At 48.6% G+C, this 23,583-nt stretch overlaps 1 pseudogene; it reads right to left on the bottom strand.

Annotated features, from left to right (window-relative positions):
- Positions 1-1,378: 1,378 nt before the first annotated feature.
- Positions 1,379-15,128, bottom strand: LOC135362173 (histo-blood group ABO system transferase 2-like; annotated as a pseudogene).
- Between the last annotated feature and the right edge of the window lie 8,455 nt (positions 15,129-23,583).

Genomic DNA, 23,583 nt, shown 5'->3' with positions numbered 1-23,583 from the left:
AAAACCACATTGAGATACCACCTTCACCACTTAGAATGGCAAAAATCAACAAGGCAGGAAACAACAAATGTTGGTGAGGATGTGGAGAAAAGGGAACCCTCTTACACTGTTGGTGGGAATGCAAGCTGGTACAGCCACTCTGAAAAACAGTATGGAGTTTCTTCAAGACGTTACAAACAGAACTACCCTATCACCCAGCAAATGCACTACTGGGTATTTACCCCAAAGATACAGATGTAATGAAAAGAAGAGCGCCTGCCCCCCAATGTTCATAGCAGCAATGTCCACAATAGCCAAACTGTGGAAGGAGCCGAGATGCCCTTCAACAGACGAATGGATAAAGAAGATGTGGTATATATGTACAATGGAATATTCCTCAGCTGTTAGAAAGGATGAATACCTACCATTTACATTGACATAGATGGAACGGGAGGGGATTATGCTAAGTGAAATAAATAAATCAGAGAAAGACAATTATCATATAGTTTCACTCCTATGTGGAATGTCAGGAATAGCACAGAGGACTACAGGGGAAGGGAGGGAAAACTGAACAGGAAGAAATCAGAGAGGGAGACAAACCATGAGAGACTCTGGACTCCGGTAAACAAACTGAGGGTTACAGAAGGGAGGAGGGTGGGGGGATGGGGTACCTGGGTGATGGGTATTAAGGAGGGCACATGTTGTGATGAGAACTGGGTGTTATACGCAACTAATGAATCACTGAACACTACATCAAAATCTACTGATGTACTATATGTTGGCTAATGAATTTAAATTTAAAAAATTAAATAAAATTAATAAATAAAAAATAAATCCACGGCAGGAAATGGAAATAACCCAGAGGGCACCATGCTCCTGGAGGCTGAGCTAGCGGTCACGGCCAAGACCTCTGGCGGTGAGGGCACCGGGGTTCTGAGAGGTGGCTCGGTGCACCCCTGACCCTGAAGCCCCATGGCCATGGCAAGGTGCAAGGACTGGGAGGGAAGACCCAGCCAGGACCCGTTCTGGCTCCACGGCTGCTACAGGGCTGCTCCCAGCCCCACCAGGCGGTGTCTGTTTAGAACCAGGGAGAAAACCTTTTCCCTCAATTGTTCTTTTTAAAAATGGTTGCTCAGCATTGACACAGAAAAACATCTGACATAAAACTGGAGCCGTTCACAGCTGCAAATGACCCAGAAGTGAAGAAAATGTAGTGAACGCAAAGAGAGGACGCTGTATCCCCAGGCAGGCCTCCTGTGAGCAGGTGCGGCTGGGGCACTGGACGTGCCCGTGCAGACAGTACTGGACTCCACAGTGTCCCTCGAGGGGACAGAAGTAGGAACCTGCTCTGATGGCTCCGCTGAAGTCAGCACCCGCTGCTGGAGACGGGGACAGCCCCTCATGAGTTCCAGGTGTCCTGGTGATTCTTGGGCACGGCCCAAATCTCAGCTTCTTCATGACCTGGGGCCAGCCCAGCAGCTGCACCCAGGTCCTCCAGGGACCGCCCAATAGCTGTGGGTCCCGCAGGTCCTCCAGGGACAGCACCTTGGTGGGCTTGTGGTCCAGCAGGTACCTGTTCAGGTGGCTCTTATCGTACCACATGGCCTCGATCCCATTGGCCCAGTTGACCACCATCACCTGGTGACAGGCTGAGGTCAGTCGGTGAACCTCCGCCACAACCCCCCAAAAAAGGCCCCCATGTAGTAGAAGTCACCCTGGTCCTTGGGGATGTGGGCCTGGGACTGGGACCAGCGCTCATAGCTTAAGTCCTCACAGGCCACCCAGTAGAAACCGGGGTGCAGGGTGCCAAAGAGGGGGGACAGGATCTCCACGCCCACGTGGTCACAGAACTTCATGTCCACATCCCCGCACACCATGTCATCCACCTCATAGAGGAAGCACTCCTCATAGAAGCAGCTCATGATGCCATGTGCTGCATGGACACATCCTGCCAGTGTGGGGCACCACGGACCTCAAGAACCATCACCCTTCAGTGCTCCTGGAGGGGCACACGGGACACAGCAACCAGCTGGTCGGTGAAGACATAGTAGATGACCCTGTGTCCACCATGAAGTGATTCTGCAGGAACAGCTCCAGGAAGACCCCGTATCCACAGGGGCAGGGGACAGGGCACGAAGAGGGTCACTGCCAGAGGCTGGCAGCAGGACCCCAGAGCTGGGGGTCATGGACGTGTGCACCTTCTTCATGGGGACAGGCCCTGGGCTGCTTTATGCAACAGCCACCTCCTGACCTGTCCTGAGTGAATCTGCCGGCAGGGCCTCCCTACCTTCTGCTCCCAGATATGGGGGTCATCAGTGCCCCACCTTACAAAGGGGAGTCTGAGGCTTGGGAGGCTAGAAACCCATGCAGCCACACAGTCAGCATGCTGGAGCCAGGAACACTCCCTCTGTGCTGAGCTCCTGGGCAAACCCTGCAGGTGCCCTCCCCTAGCTGCCCCCCTGCAGGTTTTGTCCCCACCTGCCATTAGTTGAGCACCTTTGGGCACAGCCCGTGTTTCTATGTCCTACAGACTGGGTAGAATCAGCAGGGCCGGCCAGGTCCCCCACTTTACTTTGAGTGGGCTGTCACTGGTCCCCAACAGAGCTGTCTCCACCCCCTATAGGGTCCTCCCTTGAAGGCTACTGGGCCTCTGGCTGACAAGGTCCATCAGTAAACCACTGGTATTCCTAGGAGGGGTCACCCTCGAACTCCCCAGATCAGGAATCAGGTTCAGCCCATGGGCAGGGAAGGGGAAAGATGACTCCTGGAAAAAGGGGGCTTGCTTAGGCCCCAGCCTTGAATCCAAGGGTGTGAGCTTCTGGGTCCAGGTCTACATCTCCCTGGCCCCAAAACATTGGAAGTCTTGTCCAACTGCCTCACATGGCTGGTCCCCCTTTGAGGGGACTACCTGCCCCTCACTGTGGGGACAGCAGCTCCCCCATTGTCAGCAAGTGTGGTGAGCCCCTCTGAGACTGAATTTTTTTAAGATTTTATTTATTTGACAGAGAAAGAGACAGCTAGAGAGGGAACACAAGGAGGGGGAGGGGGAGAGGGAGAAGCAGGCTCCCCGCTGAGCAGGGAGCCTGACATGGGACTTAATCCCAGGCCCCTGGGATCACGACCTGAGCCGAAGGCAGACGCTTAATGACTGAGCCACCCAGGCGCCCTGAGACTGACTTTTTTACACAGGCACTAAGACTACTTCCCTGTGCCTACCCCATACCTCGCAGGTTAGTAAATCGCTCACACAGGGAAGGTGAATACTACATTAAAATATGGGACGAGCACATACACCCAGCAGACATGAGTCAGGTCACCAGGGGGCAAGTAGAGACCCAGCCAATGGGGAAACAAGCCAGACATGATGCAAGGGGAGAGAAGAGTGCTCCTGGCAGAGGGCACAGAGAATGTAAAGGATTGGAGTCAGGCCCAAGGCACATGTGGGACAACCACACAGCTTGGTGGCCCACAGAGGGGGGCTGCAGTGGGAGAGGTGAGGCTGGAGAGTACAGACAGGTGGGGAGCGGATCGCAGAGAGCCTCAAAGGTTATGTTCTGAAATGATCAATCTGCTTACCAGAGGAGAATGGTCTCTATACAGCAGAGGACAGGGAGACCCTAACCCTAACCCTAACCCTAACCCCTAACCCCTAATCCCTAACCCTAACCCGTACCCTAACCCTAAACCTAACCCCACCCTAAACTGTACCCTAACCCGTACCCTAACCCTAACCCTAACCTGACCACTAACCCCTAACCCCTAACCCTAACCCGTACCCTAACCCTAACCCGTACCCTAACCCGTACCCTAACCTAACCCTAACCCGTACCCTAACCCGTACCCTAACCCGTACCCATACCCTAACCCTAACCCGTACCCTAACCAGTACCCTAACCCTAACCCTAACCCATACCCTAACCCGTACCCATACCCGTACCCATACCCGTACCCTAACACGTACCCGTACCCTAACCCATACCCGTACCCTAACCCTAACCCGTACCCTAACCCTAACCCGTACCCTAACCCGTACCCTAACCCGTACCCGAACCCTAACCCGTACCCTAACCCGTACCCGAACCCTAACTCATACCCGAACCCTAACCCGTACCCGAACCCTAACCCGTTCCCTGACCCGTACCCTAACCCATACCCGTACCCGTACCCTAACCCTAACCCGTACCCGTACCCTAACCCGTACCCTAACCTGTACCCGTACCCTAACCCATACCCTAACCCTGTATATCCTCCCCAGGGACAGCGAACAAAGTCAACACATATCTGCACACTTTGAAATGTGAACAGAAACCTGCAAACTCAGGTTCTCACAGGAGCTAAATGTTAATGACCAGGTGACAAAAAGGTGACGCAGATAGCAAGTAACCAAAAGAAGATGTCATGTGTCTGTGAGCTGGCCACCTTCTCTACCTGTCGGAAGGAAGCCATGCCTGACAGGAGGGAGCCACACCTGGACCTGGTCTCTCTGGGCTGCCCTTGAGCAGAGCAGAGGATGTGCTGAGCTGGGTGTGGGTGTCGGGGGAAGAGATGGGCAGCTGGCCACAGATGTTACCTGCCAAGTACCTGTAGGACCAGCTCCCGGTCCTCAGCTAAGGTTAAACAATAAATACGTTTCGTTACATATTTACTGTGACAGGAAAGGTGCTCAGTGCTTTGAGTGACTATATTCTCTCCCGTTTTATTTTTTAAAAACAGTTTATGGACGTATGACTGACCTACAAAAAGCTGTACATAATTACTGTATTCAACTTGACCCTGAACCTAACCCTAATATCAAGTTAACATATGCTCTGATTTAGAATATAGCTCATAAATTATTTCATGATTATTAGGAGCTAGGAGATCCAAGGACCAACCTTCTTCTATCTTATTCTCCCTTGAATTTGACAGGTTGGAACACATTCTGCCACATGCTATCTGGAGAGTGGCCACACGGGGGCAACAGGGAGTAAAGAGTAGGGCAAACCCGGCCACAAAGCCAATTCTTCCCTCATCCTGTAAAACCTTGCTCATTCAATGTTTACAGATCATTCTATAGAGTATTAAAAGTGTGACTTTCTGGAATTTTTTAAAAAACAAACTAATTCTTTGAAACTGTTAAAAATATAATGTTTTTAAAAATCTCAGCGTTGGTGAGCAGATGAAGACCCAGGGGCCTGGGGAAAAGCTGTTATTATTGAATATGTTCAGATCTAATTAGGAAACAAGTATGATTTATACTCCACTTATTTTCACAAAGAATTTGTGTCAACTAACAGTACTGAACCCACACAAAATAGTGCACTTCAGAGGAAAATAAAAGGAGATTCAAAAGCCTCAAGAGGCAGAGAAAGAGCCACACCCGGGAGCAAAGAAGACATACCACTGATGCTAGACTCAGGCTGATTTGCAGCCTGTAGGTCCTCTGGAGCTAGAATGCCCCCAATGCCCCTGGGGGTCGCGGGTCGGGCAGAGCTCAAACCCTGATGCTGCATTGTTGTAACTGGTGACGGGTCTCCTTGGTCACTTCCTCCATGAGACACCCCCCACGCCCTGACTACTCCAGCCCGCTTCTGGGAACTCCCATTCCTCTTTCTGACCCCGTTGTTTACTTTTCCCTTCACTTACATAGTATATAGTATGTTTACCTACATACTGTTCTGTCATTTAAAGGTTTTTGTCATGTTCTCACGGCACTGTACTTTGCATCATCCACCCTGATGTATAATCACTTGCTGCACTGCATGACTTAATTGGGGACTGGGAACACCCTCACAGTGTCATGGGGCTAGTGTCCTGGGCAAGGTCCTCACTAAGCCCGCTCATCCAGCAACTGTTGCACTGAAGGCCTGATCCAGGCACTGGAGCCCAGTCTGAAGCCAGCTCTGTGTCCTCACAGCGGGGACACCGGCTGCACCCAGGCCTTGGGAAGGCTGTGGGGGGGCTGTGAGGGAGTCACTGTATGGATGGGGCATGGGGGGAGGGGGAGCATTGAGCAGCCGGGGGAGGGGGCCCTCGGGGCGGGGGTCTTGTGTGAGGAGGAAGTTGGGTAACGGGACCCCAGGCAGTGGTGACCTCACTTCCCTGACAACAGAGTCCAACAGAATTTGGAACCCAGGTAACCAGGCACCCACATTCCAGAGACAGCCCCCTGCCCAGCTCATTTCGTTGGAGATCATCCAACCATGAACATGTGGGCTTGTTGCCTCCCTAAGTCTGGATGCTGCAGGCTGAAGAAAGCCCGCCCTGCAAACGCTGCCCCCCGCTGGGGATGTCGAATCAGGGCTCCCCACCGCCTCTGGCCGTTTGGTCGGAAGGCCCGAAAGGTGACACCAGGAGGCCCAGAGCCGGCCACCCAGCCCCACAGGGTCTAATCCACCTGTGCAGCCCCAGGTCCCCTCCCCTCCGTGTGTGTGTGTGTGTGTGTGTGTGAAGAGGGGTCATGTGGGGTGGGCCAACGCCATTCAAGAGCAGGCTGATGAGGGGTCAGATAACCCGTGGGCAGGTCATGTTCAAGGTCAAGGCTGGCTGGGTGGGACGGGGTGTGGGGGGCTGTGAGCTTCTGCCCAGGGTTTCTCTCGATCGCCCTGCAGGGATGGGTCATTGTCCCGCGTGCAGGGCTGTGCACCCACAGGTGTGTGTCTGATCTGGGAGCAGCAGGGCGACTGGGCACGGGACAGGGAGGTTGGCCGGGCAGGACTGGGATGCCTCCGGGACGGCTACCCGTCCCTGTCTTTGCAGACATCCGATGAGATCAGCACAAGGCTGGCGGACACCCACTCCATGTCCGGGATCCGGAGCGTGACCCCACAGGACTCCCCTGGAGCAGGTGCTGGGGATTGTGGGGAGAGGCCTCCGACACCACCCAGACCACTGTCCCTGGTGGTCATTGACTGCATTGTGCTCCAGGAGCCGGAGCCCACGGAGGCCGAGCCTGAGGCTGAGAAGCCTGGGGCTGGGTGCCCGTGGGTGTGTGCAGAAGGGTGGGGGCTGGCCCCACAGGGAGGAGCCCCCAGAGCCTGGTGTGGGGCCTGGAGCAACGACTGGGCTCAGAGCGCCAAGCGGGTGGACTGCGGTTGGGGAGACGCCCCGGGGAGGGCTCCTTCCTGGCTGCGGCTTCTCTGGGAGGCCCTGGGCTGGGTTCTGTCTCCACGGAGAGCAGGCTCGGGCTGAGCTTTTCTCCTCTCACAGCTGCTCCACCACCTGAGGAGCTAGAGCCGGTTCCAACTCCATTGGCAGCTCTGGACGGAGGGGTGGTGGCTGCGACTTCAGCAGGAGACCAGGAGCCGGCAGGTGACCCGGCACCCACCCACGGACAGCCTGACGGGGGCCAGGAAGGGCCTGCTGGACAACCTGCCTCCGGAGAGCCTGCCCCTGTGCCTATCAGAGCCGCCGCCCCTGCGCCTGCCCCGAACTGTGGCCCTGCTCCTGCCCCCGACCCAGCTCCTGCCCTGGATCCTGACCCATCCCTACCCCTCCCAGTGCCCCGGTTCTTGCCCCTGACCCAGATACTGCCTCGGGTCCTGTACGTGCCAATGCGGCAGACCCTGTCCCTCCCCTTGCACCTGCCCCCTCCCCTTCCCCGGCTTGTGCTCCTGTTCCGGCCCCTGCCCCAACTCCTGCCCCTGCCCCTGCCCCTGCCCCTGCTAGAGCCAATGTCCCTTCTCCTGACCCACCTCCTGCCCCTGCACCTGCCCCTTCCCCAGCACCTGCCTGTGCACCTGTTCTTGCCCCTGACCCAGCTCCTGACCCTGCACCAGCCCCTTCCCTTACCTGTGCACCTCTTCTTGCCCCTGATCCGTATCCTGACCCTGATCCAGCTCCTGCCCTGGATCCTGCCCCTTCCCTTGCCCCTGCCTGTGCTCCTATTCTTGCCCCTGACCCGGATTCTGCCCCTGCCCCTGCCTCTGGTCCTGTTCCTGTCCCTGACCCACCTCCTGCCCCTGCACCTGCCCCTTCCCCTACCTGTGTTCCTGTTCTTGCCCCGGACCCAGCTCCTGCCCTGGATCCTGCCCCTTCTCCTGCCCCTGCCTGTATTCCTGTTCTTGCCCTTGACTCGGCTTCTGCCCCTGCAACTGTCCCTTCCCCAGCCCCTCCCTGTGCTCCTATCCTTGCCTCTGACCCAGCTCCTTCCCTTTCCCCTACCCGTTTCCCTGCCCCAGCGTGTGCGCCCATTCCTGCCCCTGACCCACCCCCTGCCCCGGCACCTGTCCCTTCCTCTGCCTGCGTCCATGTTCCGGCCCCTGCCAGAGCCGATGCCCCTTCCCCTGCCTGCGTCCCTGTTCCTGCCCCTGCCCCTGCCAGAGCTGATGCCCGTTCCCCTGCCTGCGTCCCTGTTCCTGCCCCTGCCAGAGCCGATGACCCTTCCCCTGCCTGCGTCCTTGTTCCTGCCCCTGCCCCTGCCAGAGCCGATGCCCCTTCCCCTGCCAGTGTCCCTGCCCCTGCCCCTGCCAGATCCGATGCCCCTTCGCGGGCCTGCGTCCCAGTTCCTGCCCCTGCCCCTGCCAGAGCCGATGCCCCTTCCCCTGCCAGTGTCCCTGTTCCTGCCCCTGCCAGATCCAATGCCCCTTTCCCTGCCTGCGTCCCAGTTCCTGCCTCTGCCCCTGCCAGAGCCGATGCCCCTTCCCCTGCCAGTGTCCCTGTTCCTGCCCCTGCCCCTGCCAGAGCCGATGCCCCTTCCCCTGCTTTCCAGGGCCTCTGCCCCTTCCCCTGGCCCTGCCTGTGCTCCTCTACTTGCCCCTGACCAGCTCTTACCATGGATCCTGGCCCTGGCCCTGCTCTTGCGTCTGGCCCTGCTCTTGCATCTGGCCCTGCCCCTCCTCCTGCTCCTGCAGGGCTCCCAGAACCACATCCAGAGCCCACATCCTCACGGGGAGAGCTCCTTGTACCATTACCCTTAGCTCCATCACCCGACCCCGATGCCCCGCCAGATTGTTTCATCCCCTCCCCCTATGTTCTTTCTCTCTGGTTCGTATTAACTGTTCTATTCTCTTTCCATGTCCTATATGCTGTTTATTATTTATTTTAAATAAAATGAATTGTTTTCAGTTGAACAAGTCCTGAGCATCAAGTACATTCCCAACGCTGGGCCACCACACCACAGAACATGGCTGTGGAATATCTGCTTCCCCAAAGGAGTCCCCGAACCAGAAGGCCTCCCTGGAAACCCCGAAGCTGCTTCCTCTCTCTGTTCCTTTACCTGTTCTGGAGGTTTCCTGTACGTGGAATCACACAGTATGGGCCTTTGTGTCTGCCCCCCTATTTTCAAAGGGGACTCCTTCTTTTCTGGGTTGACTTGACATAGAATTTCCCTTATTGGATGTTGAAATCCCCGATAGATTACAGATGAGATGTAACCGTAGAGCCCCCTTTGGTAAATATGGACACAATCTCGGGGCGGAGACCCCTGTTCCTGCTGGGACACCTCAGCCTGACCCCAGACAGGAAAGGGCTGGTTCCTCCTGTGACCCACAGAGAAACCAGGGAAATGCAGAAAGCTGGAAGACACACCTCAAAGGGCCAAAGCATTGCTCACAACCCAAGGTCACAGAAAGGTTTCCCATGCCTCTGGTCCAAACCATGCTCCAAGTCACTGGGTTCCACAGGGACAGAGACGAAATGCATGCAAGTCCAAGGGGAGGGGGACAGGCATGGGGGCAGTCAGAGATTCAGGAGCTCCCGGGGAAGGACTCTGGCAAAGGAAACCCTATGGAGGCAGCACTGGTCACCCTCAGACTGGCAGGTGTCTGGTCTGGGGACCAGCAGCCCTGGCGAGAACGTGTGGAAACGGAGGTCCCCGGGAGAGAAGGGTGACGGGCACCCCTGTCTGGGAGAACAGTGAGCAGCACCCATCCCAGGCCACAGGTGCACCCATCATCTAGCGTGGGCAGCTCACTCCCACCGTGTAGAAGGGAACACTGTGTCCATCAACCTCTCTTTGCAACAGAATCCATAAAGTGGAGTTTCTGGGTCAACACGTATACAGTGTTGAAGGTACAAGCCTCAATTTCCAACATCCCAGGTCTGCTTGTCCACCTTGAGCCTTGTTTGGGAAGCAGGGGTGGGGATCCCTGGGGCTGTGACCTGTGGGAGGGGAGGGGAGGGGGAGCTCTGAGTGGAGTGACCAAGGTACCCGGGGTGACCTGCCCAGCAGGGACCCTCCCGCCCCCAGCCCCTCTCCTGGCCTCGTGCGCGATTGTGAGGGTGTGACGGTGAAGGTGCTGGCCCTTGGCTGGCGAGTTCCCTAGCTGGTGCTGGAGCTGCTCAAGCTCCAAACCGGGCTCGGATCCCAGAGCTGGCGCGAGAGCCGAAGCTGCAGCTGCCCCAGTCTCGGGAGCTGCGGCACGCATCGCTGGAGGACCTGGCTCGAGCTCTGGGGCAGGTGCTGGAGCTGAATCCCCCTCCAGAGATGACCTAGACCCGGTTCCGCACTTGGATAGGGCTCTTGAACCCACGAACGGCTTTCCTCCCCTGCCCACTTCATGGATGACAAAACTCGGGACGGTGACAGGACCGGCTACATGGGGGTAATGGCTACGGGGGGATTCTGACCAAGGATCCTGCATCCCCTTCACCACGCGCCCCACGCGGGGCGGTCCTGAGCTGCCAGACGGGGACAAGGGCCTGACCCGCTGCTCCCAGCAGCTGCCCCCAGCTGAGCAGAGACACTTGCCGGGGACCTGAAGTCCTCGTTTGACCTCTGCTCCGGCCAGCCCCACGCGAGCAGGGACCGTGCTTCCTCACCTCTGGGTCCCCAACCCCCAGAACAGTGCCTGGGAGGTGGTAGCACTTCAAAGTTTAGTGAGTCGGTGGGATTCCCCCAGCAGCACCGTGATGCGGCGGATGTTGTTACAGATGAGAGGTCTGGGCCACAGACTCTTGTGTTCACGCTTTCTTCCACGCGGGCATCACCCACACCTGTGTCTGTTCGCTGGAACGCAGAGGGGACCCCCAGACACCCTCCCTGCCCTCGGAGCTCCCAGCCTAACCGGTGGGTCAGCATCTCACCCACGGTCAGCAAGTGGGCGATACAGAGCTAGAGCACCTCGAGCACGAGACCTTGAACGAGCCGTGGGGCAGCTAAGATCTCGAACCATCTGACGAACCAGAACGTGCCCCGGCGCTGACTCGAGCCAGCCGTGGAAGCAGCTCGAGAGCCTGAGCCAGGGCCCCGCACACTAGAGCCCCTCCAGCTCCGACCCGCGGTCCCCCTCCGGAGGCAAAAGCAGCTCCGGGGTGAATTCCAGAGCAGAGCCACCTCCACACCAGTTCTCCCACCCGATCCGGCACCACTGGCAGAGTGAGAGGCAGCCCGAGAACGAGAGCCAGGTCTCGAGGCAGCTCAGCGCTGCTGGGGGAGGCCGGTTTCCTCTGACAAGGCACAGGGACGGGCTGTGGGGATCAGCACAGGGTGATCCCCCTGGCAGGGTGGTGCTCTTCTCTCCTCCTGCTGCTTCGGCACCATCTCGAGACGGAGAACTGGCCTCTGCCCCGGGGCCGGTCACCGCTGCAGAGTCGACACTGCTGCCGAAGCAGCTACAGACCCAAAGCCCGCTGCAGAGCTCGAGGCATTTCCATGTCCTGCTGCGGGGCCTTCGCCAGGAGCTCGGGAGCTGGAGCCACGTGCGCCCCAGTGGGAGGAAGCCCCTGGACCTACGGCTCCATCGCCGACTGCAGAGCTAGAGCCAAGGCAAGACTCCGAGCTGGACCGGCTCCACACTCAGCTCCGGCGGCACCTCCGACCTGGAGCCAGCGCTGGCTCCCCCTGCAGAGCTAGGGCCAGTGGGAGCAAGACCCAATCCAGCACCAGCTACAGCCAGCTCTGGCCCCACCTCCCGGAGCAGCTGATGAGCTCCAACCAGGGCCAGTTCCAGCACCAGAGTCAGCCTGTCCTCACCAGCGAACGCATTCCTTTTCTTCTCTTTTGGCTTTGGTTTCTTTTCATGTCTCCAGGTATATTTGTAGCTTAAGATAAAATAAACTTTATCTTTTTAAACATTTCAAAGTGTGCAAACCACTGTTATCAACTCCATTTCCCGTGCTGGCACCATCACCCTATCTAGTCCCAGAACATTTAATGCCCTGGAGAGAAAGCCCACACCCTCTGAGCAGGCAGTCACTGGCCATTCCCCATCCCCCTGCTCCCAGGCAATCACTGATCTGGCACCTGTCATTTACCTGGGACGAATTTTTCATACACGTGGGATCATACCGTATGTGGTATTTGGGGTCTAGTTTCTTCCACTGAGTAGGATGTTTTCGAAGTTCACCCACGTGAGAACGTGTATCACTACTTCATTCCTGGCGTGGCTGAATGAATCCCATTGTATGAACAGACCACGTTGTGTTTGTCCATTCAATTGTGGGTGCACCTGTGGGTTGTTTTCATCTTTCGGTTATTGTCCAGAGTGCTGCTACGAAGACTTACGTGCAGGCTGTTGTTAGAGGGCCTGTATTCCATTCTTCTGTTTAGAGAATGAGTGGAGTTCGGCCAAATGAAAACAGTATGCTCAACGTGTGGACGACGTGCCATACCCTTTGCCACAGTGGATCCGCCATATTACATCTCCCCCAGCAATGGATGAGGGTTCTGTTTCCCCAGATCCTCTCCGACACTTGTTATTTCTGCTTATTCACTAGAGCCCCTCTTCCTGGGTGGGGGAAGGCATGTCACTGTGGTGTTGGCTTGCATTTCGTATGATCTCATGAGGAAAATCGCCCCATGTGATTACTGGGTCGTCTGACTATCTTCTTTGGAGAAATGTCTATTATTTTCAGTGGGGTTGTTTAGGTTCTTAAGTTGGAGGAGTTTTGTACACATTCTAGATGCAAGACTCGTATGAGATTTGCAAATATTTCCTACCATTCCTTGGGTTTCTTTACATTCTCTTGAGATTACCCTTTCATTCACAAAGGTTTTTAGCAACGTTGAAGTCCAGTGTCTCTGTTTTCTCTGTTGTTGCTTGGGCTTCGGGTGCCATACAAGAGACACCATATTGCCAAATCCAAGGGAAGGAAGATCTGCCCCTAGGTGCTCTTAGTTTCCTTCTGAGTGTTAAGAATTTTCGCTCTTAAAGTTCATTCTTGGATCCATGTGGAGTTAATTTTTTATAGGGTGGAAGGGAATGCTCTGACTTCACTCCTTCGTATGTGGATATCCGGTTTCTCAACACCGTTTGTTGGAGACACTGTTTTTGCCTCATTGACTGATCTTGGTCTCCGTGTTCAAAAACAACTGACTGTACATGTATGTATTCCTTGATTCTCAGCACTATCCCATTGATCCATATGTGTTGGTCTTCTCTGCTCATACCTTTCGGGAAATATTATAATCTCGTACAGAGTTTTTCAAATTCTTAGGATTATTTGCATAGAAAATCATGTCATATATAAATAAACTTTTTCTTCTTCCTTTCCATTTGTGAGCTTTTAGTAACTAATCTTGTATCATTTCTCTGACCAAACTTCCATGACAATATGGAAATGAATTGGTGGACATGGGCATCCTTGACTTTTTGGGGATTTTAAGGAGAAAACTCTCAGTCTTTCACCACAGAGAATGATATACATATGAGTTATTTTTCATAAATATCCTTTATCATCTTTTTAAAGAATTATTTAATTATTTAATTAATTATTTATTTATTTATTTATTTGAGAGCACGCAAACCCAAGAGTAGGGAGGGGCAGAGGGAGAGAATCTCCAAGCAGACTCCCGACTGAGTGCAGAGCCCTCCCTGGACCGCAATCTGAAGACTCTTGAGATCATGACCTGAGCCCAAACCAAGAGTCGGACACTCAACCCACTGAGCCACCCAGGCACCTCTCCTTTATCACAATTTAACCTTCTATTTCTATTTTATTGAGAACACTTGTTATGAAAAGGTTTGGATTTTGTCAAAGCTTATCCTACAACAATTGACATGATCATGTTTCTTCTGGATGTGGTCTAGGACACTGATTAGCTACGTTGAACAGCCTTTGCATTCCCGGTGTAAATCACACTTGGTCATGATGTAGAGTCCTGTCAATGTGCTGCTAGATTCTGTCTGCTAGAATTCTGTTGAGGATTTTTGCCTCGCTCTTCATAATGGATTTTGGCCTACAACTGTCTTTTCTTGTAAGGTCTTTGTCAGTCTTTGGAATCGGGACAATGCTGGCATTCTAGGGTGACGTGGGAAGTGTTCCCTTCTCTTGTACTTTTTTCAGACTTTCAGAAGGATTGGTATTCTGTCTTCTTTAAACGTGTGGGACAAATCACCAGAGAAAGCATCAGGTTCTGGACTTTTCATTCTTGGGAAGTTCTCATGACTGCTTCAGTCTATTTACTTATTAGAGGTCTGCTCAGGGTTTCCATTTCTTCTGGAGTCACTTTGGTAGTTTGTGTGCTTCTCAGAATGATCTGCTTCATCTCAGGGAGCCAATTGGTTGGTATAAAGTGGTTCCATTTTTGTCTCTGTCAATTTTGGTAAACCTGCAAAAGAAAGAACTGTTGTTTTCACTGATTTTTCTCACGTGCTCTTCTCTTCCATGTATCTCTGCCCTAATCTTCATAGTTTCCTTTGCTCTACTAACTTTGATCTTCTCCTTCGACTGAACCAGAGGAACATTCTAACTGTTCCAGATGCCAGCCAGCCAGGGGGCCATTGTCTAGGTCTGGGTTGTTGGGTAGAGAAGCAATACAGACTGGAGTGGATCAGGCTCCCTGGGCAATTTCTACCTCACCTGGCATTCCAGGTCACCCCCAGACCGTCATTTCAGGCTGAAGCTCTCCTCCTGCCAGGCATGATGCCCAGCAACAGACTGACCTGATTTCCCATGAACCACTCACGACCTTAGGGGCCTTCTGTGCTCTAGGAACAAGCAGACTAGCTGAATTTTGCCAAGGAGCACTGCCCATGAGCAGAAAACCTGCATAGCTCAGGGCACTGTCTTCTGTGTGCTTCCTTCACACCTTCCCATGTGTGGGTCACAGCCACCTGTGCCCACGGACACCCTAGAGCACCCATTCACCCAGGGTGTTGGATCAATGCAAAGTCAGCCCTTCAATTCTGCCACCACACCCCCAACACAACACCCAAGACCAAAAGGAGCGCTCACTCCAAGTCCTGGGACCAGCTCAGATGCAGCCCCTACCTGCGCAGCAGGGACATCGCCTACCCGCTCTGCATGCTCCTCCAGCCTGATGTAGATGTGGACGACATTAGTGTGGGTTGTGTCCCACGATCCCTGATGGCCAGGAAAAGGAGGTGACTGTCCCACACTTTCTCCCTGATAGACATCCCTTCCTGGAGCCTGGGTCCCCATTCCACAGCCACAAGGGGCCAAGAAGACTCAGTCTCTAGAAGCTTCTGGGCTAGATGCTGACCGGGGTTGCCTTACACAGTCTGGTGTTTCTGCTGGCCTTGCCGTGCCTCAAGTTCCGGAGTTGACCTCCCAGTCGTCGCTGGAGACCTCAGGCATCATCTCAGCCTCTGTCAGCACCTCCCCCTCCTCAGCCTCCATCACATCTGTGGCAGCCTCGGACTCCCACGAGCGCCGTGTCTCAGGGTCTGCAACCACAGCTCCTCGCTGCCGCTCTCCATGCAGCAGGTGGGCGCCGCTGCCTCAACCCCATCAGCCTGGACATGAAGATCGGCACCATGTACAAGAGCATCCTTGCTGCTACCGCTTTACAGGTTAGATTCCATTACAACAAATGTCACATTACAAAAACCAAACATTTCCCAAATATTACTTACATCGCTCAAATACCACAACAAAATGCTAAACATCAGGAGCCCTGAGAGTTTGTTGCAAGGAGATCACAATTTTTTTCTGCCATTTTTACTGAAGAAATGTTTTTCTCCTTCCCATACTTTCATTTTGCCACTGTGAAGGTCTACAGAAGCAAAACTTTTATTCAGAGACCAAAATCAACATCTACCTGAAAAACTCTATTGTATCCATATCAGATTTACTTATAACGACATTATCATATATGCTCACAAATATCAGGCAAAGGTTGGCAATTAGGGCACTGACCCAAAACTACTAGATGTCAGAATTCATTACAGTATGAAAATTCCTTTCTTACTTGTTCCTCAAATTTTACATTTTAGCATTTGCTTTGCCATCTTTCATATGCTGGAGGTAATTCTGTGTTTGGCATTTGCATCTGTGGCTTAAGAAAGCTATAGGAGTACAAATGTTTTGTGCACCATCATTAAGCAGACCACTCAGAAGAGGACAGTGAAGACGGCAGGTTTTAAAAGTTTTAAACATTGTGGGGCGTCTGGGTAGCTCAGTGGGTTAGGTGTGCAACTCTTGATTTCAGCTCTGGTCATGATCTCTGGGTTATGAGATCAAGCCCCGCGTTGGGCTCTGTGCTGGGCATTGAACATGCTTAAGATTCTCCCTCTCCCTCCCTCTCTCTTGCTCCCTCTCCAAAAAAAAATAAATAAATAAATAAAAAATAATAAGTAAATAAATAAAAGTTTTAACATTATTTCCCCAAAGCTTATTTTCATTCCTCTTCCTTATAAATGTAACAAACATAATTTTCTAAGGAAACACAATAAAAGGAACACAGAGAGCTATGGATAGCTCTGTAGAGAGCAATTCTCTCCCTAATTTTCAAACAGAACATTCAAAATTATTTACATCTTTAAATGTTTGCTGCAGTAATAGAGTTAATTATGCTCTCTTCAAGGCCTGCAATTTACAATTAAAGCCAAATAAAGAAAGATCTTAACATTTCATTTTTAAGTCTTTTAGTTTTCAGAATAGAAGATTAATGTGCTTAAACATCTGCAAAATAGGACTTTGATTTAAAAATCTAACACTTGACATATAGGAAGATGTTTTTTTATGATGAATCCCTAATCCCAAAAAGATCTACAAATCATTTTTACCCAATCTGTCTTACCCTAAGAATAGTTATTTTATTGATCTTAAATGTGGAGTGTTTTGGGTTTTTTTTTGCCATTTAAGTATTTTCAAATGAAAGTTTATAATTTAAAACTTAAAGTTTTAAATGTACTTAAAGTACAAAATGACTTCCAACTTTAAAGAGAAATAAAGAAGACTAAAGGGGAAACTTTGTTATTTTTTAAAATTTATCATGCATATAGAACAAGGCCAGGAAATTCGAGCCAGGAACTTCAGCCTCTCCTACGGTTACATGAGGGGGCTTGGGAGGGTGTAATGGACATAATTATTTGCAATGATGCTACTGATGCTACCGTAACTTTGAAAATCATGCCTTCCCCATTCACCGCAACTTTTCCCATACATTCCAAATAGTTAAATCTTCCACACTTGTAACTGATTAATTCTAACTAACAAGTAAGAAAGTAGTTTATACTTGACTATAATTGTACTGCTTTTACGGTTCCAATTTGCTGCCCCCTGAGAGCAATGCTCCTGAAAGGTGACTTCTTCCTCAATTAATTCAAATTCCATTGGGTCAAAACCAATTAAATTATAGTCGAATATCAGCTTCATTAAATATCCTTATTAATTTTCATAAAACTAGCCACTTATAACCCCCCAGTAAGAATTCTTTCAGATTCCTGAATCAATCCTTTCATTGTATTGTACAAAGAAACTGAGGCACAGAAAAAATGAAGGACTTATGCAAGGTTGCCTAGACATTGAATACCTAACTTTCTTTTTTTTAATCTTTAATTTTATTTCATTATGTTATGTTAATCACTATACATCATTAGTTTTTTTTTAAAGATTTTATTTATTTATTTATTTATTTGAGAGAGAGAGACTGAGAGAGAGAGAGCATGAAAGGGGGGAGGGTCGGAGGGAGAAGCAGACTCCCCGCCAAGCAGGGAGCCCGATACAGGACTCAATCCAGGGACTCCAGGATCATGACCTGAGCCGAAGGCAGTCACCCAACCAACTGAGCCACCCAGGCGCCCCATCATTAGTTTTTGATATGGTGATCCACGATTCATTGTTTTCAAATACCTAACTTTCTTACAAAATTATCTTCTTTCCACTTCCTATTAATACTACCTAATACAATTATAAATTGTAATACTGGGCTTTAGGGGCCTAAAGCCGCAAGAAAATATTGAGAACAAAACAACAACAACAACAAAACAAATAAAACCATCCTACCTTGACTTCAGGTAAGAGAACATCCCTACAGTTTAGCAAAAACTAGGGAGGTGGTAGGTGGGGATGGTACTAACAATTTTGCTATTAAAATAATCTAAACTCTCAGCCGTCCATTCATTGAAACGCATACTGAGTGCCCCGCTTGTGCCAAGCCTTGTGATACGTGATCAAGACAACTGGTGGTCATGTCTCCGGTAACAGGGTAAGGCTATCCCTCGGAGCTCTTCAGCAGTTGACCTTCAGGCTGTATGCTAGGAGGTGGCTTCCTTTTTTCCTTCAATACTATTTGTGACGTTCAACTTAACTTGATTCTACTTAAGTAAAGATGTTTGGGTCTTTTTTTTGTGGGTGGGAGGTGACTACTAGTATAAATATTCGCCTGATGAATGTAATTATTCAATGTAGTCCTATGCCAAATTTTTATACAGTGATAAGCAAATTTTTATGCAGATAGAACGTAAAAATGTAATCAACCTATAATTACCTCATGGAGGCAGGGAAGACATCTGCCATTTCATGAAGCAGAATCTTCTAAACTAATCACCTAGAGACATAAAAGTGAAAAGTACACACCTAGAACATTTGCACAGCAAATACTTAAGTTCAGTCATACTTATGTTTAAATTTGAAACTGATTTGCTGCTGACTGAAAGAAAGGAAACAACAAATCAGATGATATAAGGCAAAACTGATTTTTTTTCCCCCTTGAGGCAAGGACACACTAAGCTTCAACTGACTAGCTTCCAAGTAATCAACACTTGGTACTCCAAACTCAACTATTTTCTAGTCAAGCAAAAACAAAACACACAAATAACTCAAGGAAGGACAACTTTATAACTTAAGAGTTCGTCTGCTTAAAAATAACTATCCCTTCATTCTTTCCCAGGTTGTGCTCACATATGATCACTCTCCTGTAAAAATTACCAGGTAAATTTTAACAAGGTTTTATAGATCATATTTTTAAGGATGCCTCTCCTCACCCACAACTAAAATACCAGAATATTCTGAACAGGTGCTACTTTGGAAGAATGTGATCAAAGAGGACACTATATTCCTTAGGCATTTTTACAGCTGAAACAAATACTTTGGGGAGTGAAAAGGTGTTTAAACCATATATATGCACTCAATTCAACATTCAAAGGCATATGGAACACCTACTATATGTCAGGCACCGCAACTGACACAGGAGGGAGAATTTACAAAAATAATGATTAGTCCATATCTTTAAAGAGTCCCTAATCTAGTGAGAAAGATAGACGCAATCATAAGGTAATGTATTAATGTTATAACAGAGATTTGGACACGTGTTATAAGGATACAGAGAATTTCTCCTAGAGAAATCAAAGGTCATTTGAATAGCAAAATGAGAGAATGACACTCAGGGAAAACAGTGCCCGTGAAGGTGGACTCATTGAGGTAAGTTTAGAGAAGCTGTTCAATATGGCTTTAATATGATGTGATGGGGAAAGGGGAAGATCACAGGGCAGATGATGAAACCAGTAAATTAGGCTGAGGCCAGAAAGTTGAGGGACTTCCATGTGAATCTAGAGCTTAGAATTTCTCCCCTACACAATTTAAGATGTTGGAGGTCTTCAGCATGAGTGTGGCATGACCAAGACCTAGGATTTGGCAAAATAATCTGGCAACAGCTTGAAAGAGAAACAGCTGAAGGATGGAAAAAACTTCACGGAGAGATCCCAATTACAGTTTATTTTTTGCCTTGGTGAAAGATGAAGTTATTGGCAGAAGGGGCAGACTCAAGAGTCATACTGAAAAGACCAAACAGATATTTGGTGATTTGAGTCATGTGCACATTTACACACTTGAAATGTCACGGGGTAGATAATAGTCTCCCGAATGAAAAAGAAAACAAGTTCAGTCAAGGTCTAGGATTAACTTTGTATGACACCTCTGTTTATCTTAGAAGCTTATTGTTCTTCTGTGTCATGTCTAGAAGCATCTTAACAAATACTGACTCAGTTCCTATTACTTAAGTAGCAGTTACGATATCAACAATATTCAACAGATTATGGTTTGCAAATATCTGGTTAAAAGAACTTAATAATTGCAGAAAAAATGGGGCCATAACTGATGAACAACAATACAGAAAATGCTCTTCACAGGCAACCTTTGAGACTTATTTGTATGAATTATGGAATAATCATCTCACGCCACAGAGACTGCATGTGTACAACCATGACATAATTTACTTGAAAAGATCACTGAGGAGCATTCATTAGTGATGACTGAAATTGAAACTTTCTCCTAATTTCAGCTGAGAGAATCCATAGTAAGGCAAAAGTAACCACGGAGTCACTTGCTGTAGGATTGAGAAATAGGTTTTTTAAATAATAGGTTTTTTTTTCCTTTTTTCTTTTCTTTTGGTGGGGGGCTGGCTTTGTTGTTTTGCATTGGGAAAAAATTTCTAGATCTCAAAATGGTAATTTAAGAACAAACAAACCCCTCTCTATCAAAGAGTTTTGGTATATATGTAAACATAACAGCGAAGTCTTCACAAAGCCCCTCTTGCTTAACATTACAGTTGCCTGAGTGAAAATGGAATGGTTTATAAATGATACCATAATTTACTCACTTTGTGTAATTTCCTCCCACTCATTGTTAGGAGGGGGAAAAAAATCAAGAAAGATATTTTCTCCCCATCATTTATGCATAATTGTTTTCCTGTTTTGAAAGAGCAATGGCAACATCCAACAAAGGCTCCTGAAGGTTTTTTAAAACATCAATCCCTTTCACAGTGGGGAGGAGTGCTGTAGGATAAGCAAAGATCAATAAAGCTTAGATGTTTCCTCCTGCTCTGACTGCGCTCTCCCATTAGGGAATGCTTCCTGCACATGGCAAAGTATGACACGGGTCCATTTAGAGCAACAAGGAGAAGCACACCGTTTGTCAGAGGGGAGAGCAGATCAGCACTCACACTCTCCCATCTCCCAAATGGTTCCCTGTCTGCTTCTCTTCTGTCTTTCTCACACCTCCTCCACAGTTAAACAAGCTTGGCTGACTGGTAACTGTGATAATTGCCCCTGAGCCAAGTTCAGCTAACAAGGTGAGTTGTGATAGCTTCCAGCCTGTGAGGAAAACAGTGGAAAATGAGCCAAGGCCTGCAAACCCAGCCCCAACTCCAGACCTCTGCCCAGAGAGGTTAAGACCGGCATAAGGAAACCTGAAAAGAGAGGTTTTCACCTTTAAGATTCCCATCTTTCAATCACTCTACAGAGTCCACCTTCTGTCTCTCTTTTTCCCCTTAAAAAAAAAATACTTCCATGTACACTTCCCAGTGTTTATGTTTATGTTGTTTATGTACCATGTTTCCTTCTTTTTAAAATCTTTGTCTTCACACTTCTTCAGGAATTAGCAGGGATTAAGAAAGAGACTTGCTTGGAAAATCTCTCTTCGTTTGGCCATACTGACAGTCCCAAGAGCCCGGGATGCTCAATAAGGCTGACAGGTAAATACTGGGAGATCTGACCTCTCTCTGTCCACTAGGGTGGCTAAATGGGAACAGTCAGTGGTTGTATTTTCCTGTCTCCTAACAAACCTGCCTTTCTTTAGAAGATAAAGATGATACCACGTTACAAAGAAATCGGTCTCTGCATTTAGTCATTCAGTTAACATTTGCTGAATATGTGCTCTGTGCTAAGTGTTGTGCTGGGCAGTGTGGACATGAAAGCAAAGCAGTATGATGATTCTATTTTGTGAATAAAAAAATCAAGACCTTATCAGTTCAAAGATTTTTGTGTAACTCCTGGATGTAAAGAGGTCATCTGAGGGACACAGTTTTTATATAAGCTGGCTGGAGTGGAAAATATTATAAAACCTATTGCTGAGCTCTTGCAAAGGCAAAGCAGATAGTGGTAAAATATATGGCAGAAAACAGAGATAAATGCTAAGAGGTCAGCAGCCATGGTTTTTGTCAGCATCTAATATTACCGCCATAATAGGCTCTCAAATTTAAATTGGGAATCTTGACTTGCCCCTTGAGTTCCGTTCTCACGTCTAATTGCCTGGTAATACACGTTCCTCTCTCCTCTTCCTACTCCTGCCACCTTACTATCAGTCCCCCAAACATGTTACCCCTCTAGTAATGCATTCTTCTACATTGTCGCATGCTAATACATTCATATGAAGGTAGACATACACACATAAACCCACTTTTTTTTTGTTCTACAAAAGAATAGGATATTAATACATATTTCTGTACATATTTCCTTCCTCATTCAATAATACCTCACAGAAAGTTCCTCTAAGTTAGCTCATATAATGCTGTTTTTGATGGCAATATAATATTTTACATTGTGATATACTATAATTTATGTATCCATTCCACTAACAGGAATTGTTTGTAACTTTCCAAATTATAATAGGGCTGAAATAAACATTCTTATACATACCAGTGCTTTTTTCCTTAGAGGCAGATTTCCTGAAGCAGAATTAGTAGGGCATAGAATATGTGTATTTTCAATTTAATAGAGATCGCCAGAGTGCCTTCCTAGAAAGGCAATAACGACTCACATTTCCAACAGCAATGTATGCAAATAACTTCCCACAGCCCCATCCCAAGTAACAGGTGTTTTGGATCATTTTAATTTTTGCCAATCTTATGGATATAACATAATAGTTTGGTATTATTTTAATCTGCATTTCACTGACTGCTCATAAGTCTGCCCATCTTTTGAAATTCTTGACCATCTCAATTTGCTTTCCTAAAATTCATATCCTTTCCCTATTTTCCTACTTGATTATCTTATCAAGCTGTAAGAGCTCTTTGCACATTATACATACAAACCCTTTTATCTGACATCCCTATAGCAAATATTTTCCAAATTTGGAAGTATTAATTTTATGTTCTATTTGCAATATAAGTTTTAACTTTTATATTGCCAAAATTATTTTTTCTTCTTGTCTAACATCTAGATTTCCTGTTTAATTAAGGAGGTTCTCTAAGGGATGAATTCTACTTAAATATCAAAGTTCCTTCCTTCCCACATAAAATATGAGAAATCCTCCTTAAACTGTACTTTAAGAACCATACCCTTTGCTTTTTTTACATCTAGTTCTTTGGACTCTCTAGCATGCTGTAAAATCTGACTTTCTAATTACTAAAGTAAATAGACTTTTCACAGAAATGTGAAGATAAAAAACTTACTAGATGTCACCTTAAACTTTCTATCCATTACAGGGACTCGCTTCAACATCAATGTCAAAGAATAATCTAATCTCTGCTTGCTCATTTCCAGTGAGGAGACACTTATCACTTCTCTAGACCTTACCATTCCACTAACAGGAATTGTTGAACTTTCCAGAAGTTTCTATTCATTTCTTTCGGAGTAATATCTGTACTTTTCATATTCCTACTGAAATAACCTAACTAAGTAAATATAGAAGAGAATGGAAATTGGACTCAGTAATTTAATGGTGATGTTCTCAGTACCTGAAGATTATTCAAATTCTTCTTCCCTTCCTTCCAATGAGTAG

The sequence above is a fragment of the Mirounga angustirostris genome, unplaced genomic scaffold, assembly GCF_029215605.1.
Source record: "Mirounga angustirostris isolate CCGP_5_RB_7025 unplaced genomic scaffold, mMirAng1.0.hap1 SCAF_12, whole genome shotgun sequence".
Classification (NCBI taxonomy): Eukaryota; Metazoa; Chordata; class Mammalia; order Carnivora; family Phocidae; genus Mirounga; species Mirounga angustirostris.
The sequence above is the reverse complement of the archived record's forward strand: the minus strand, read 5'-3'. Positions and strand labels throughout refer to the sequence as shown.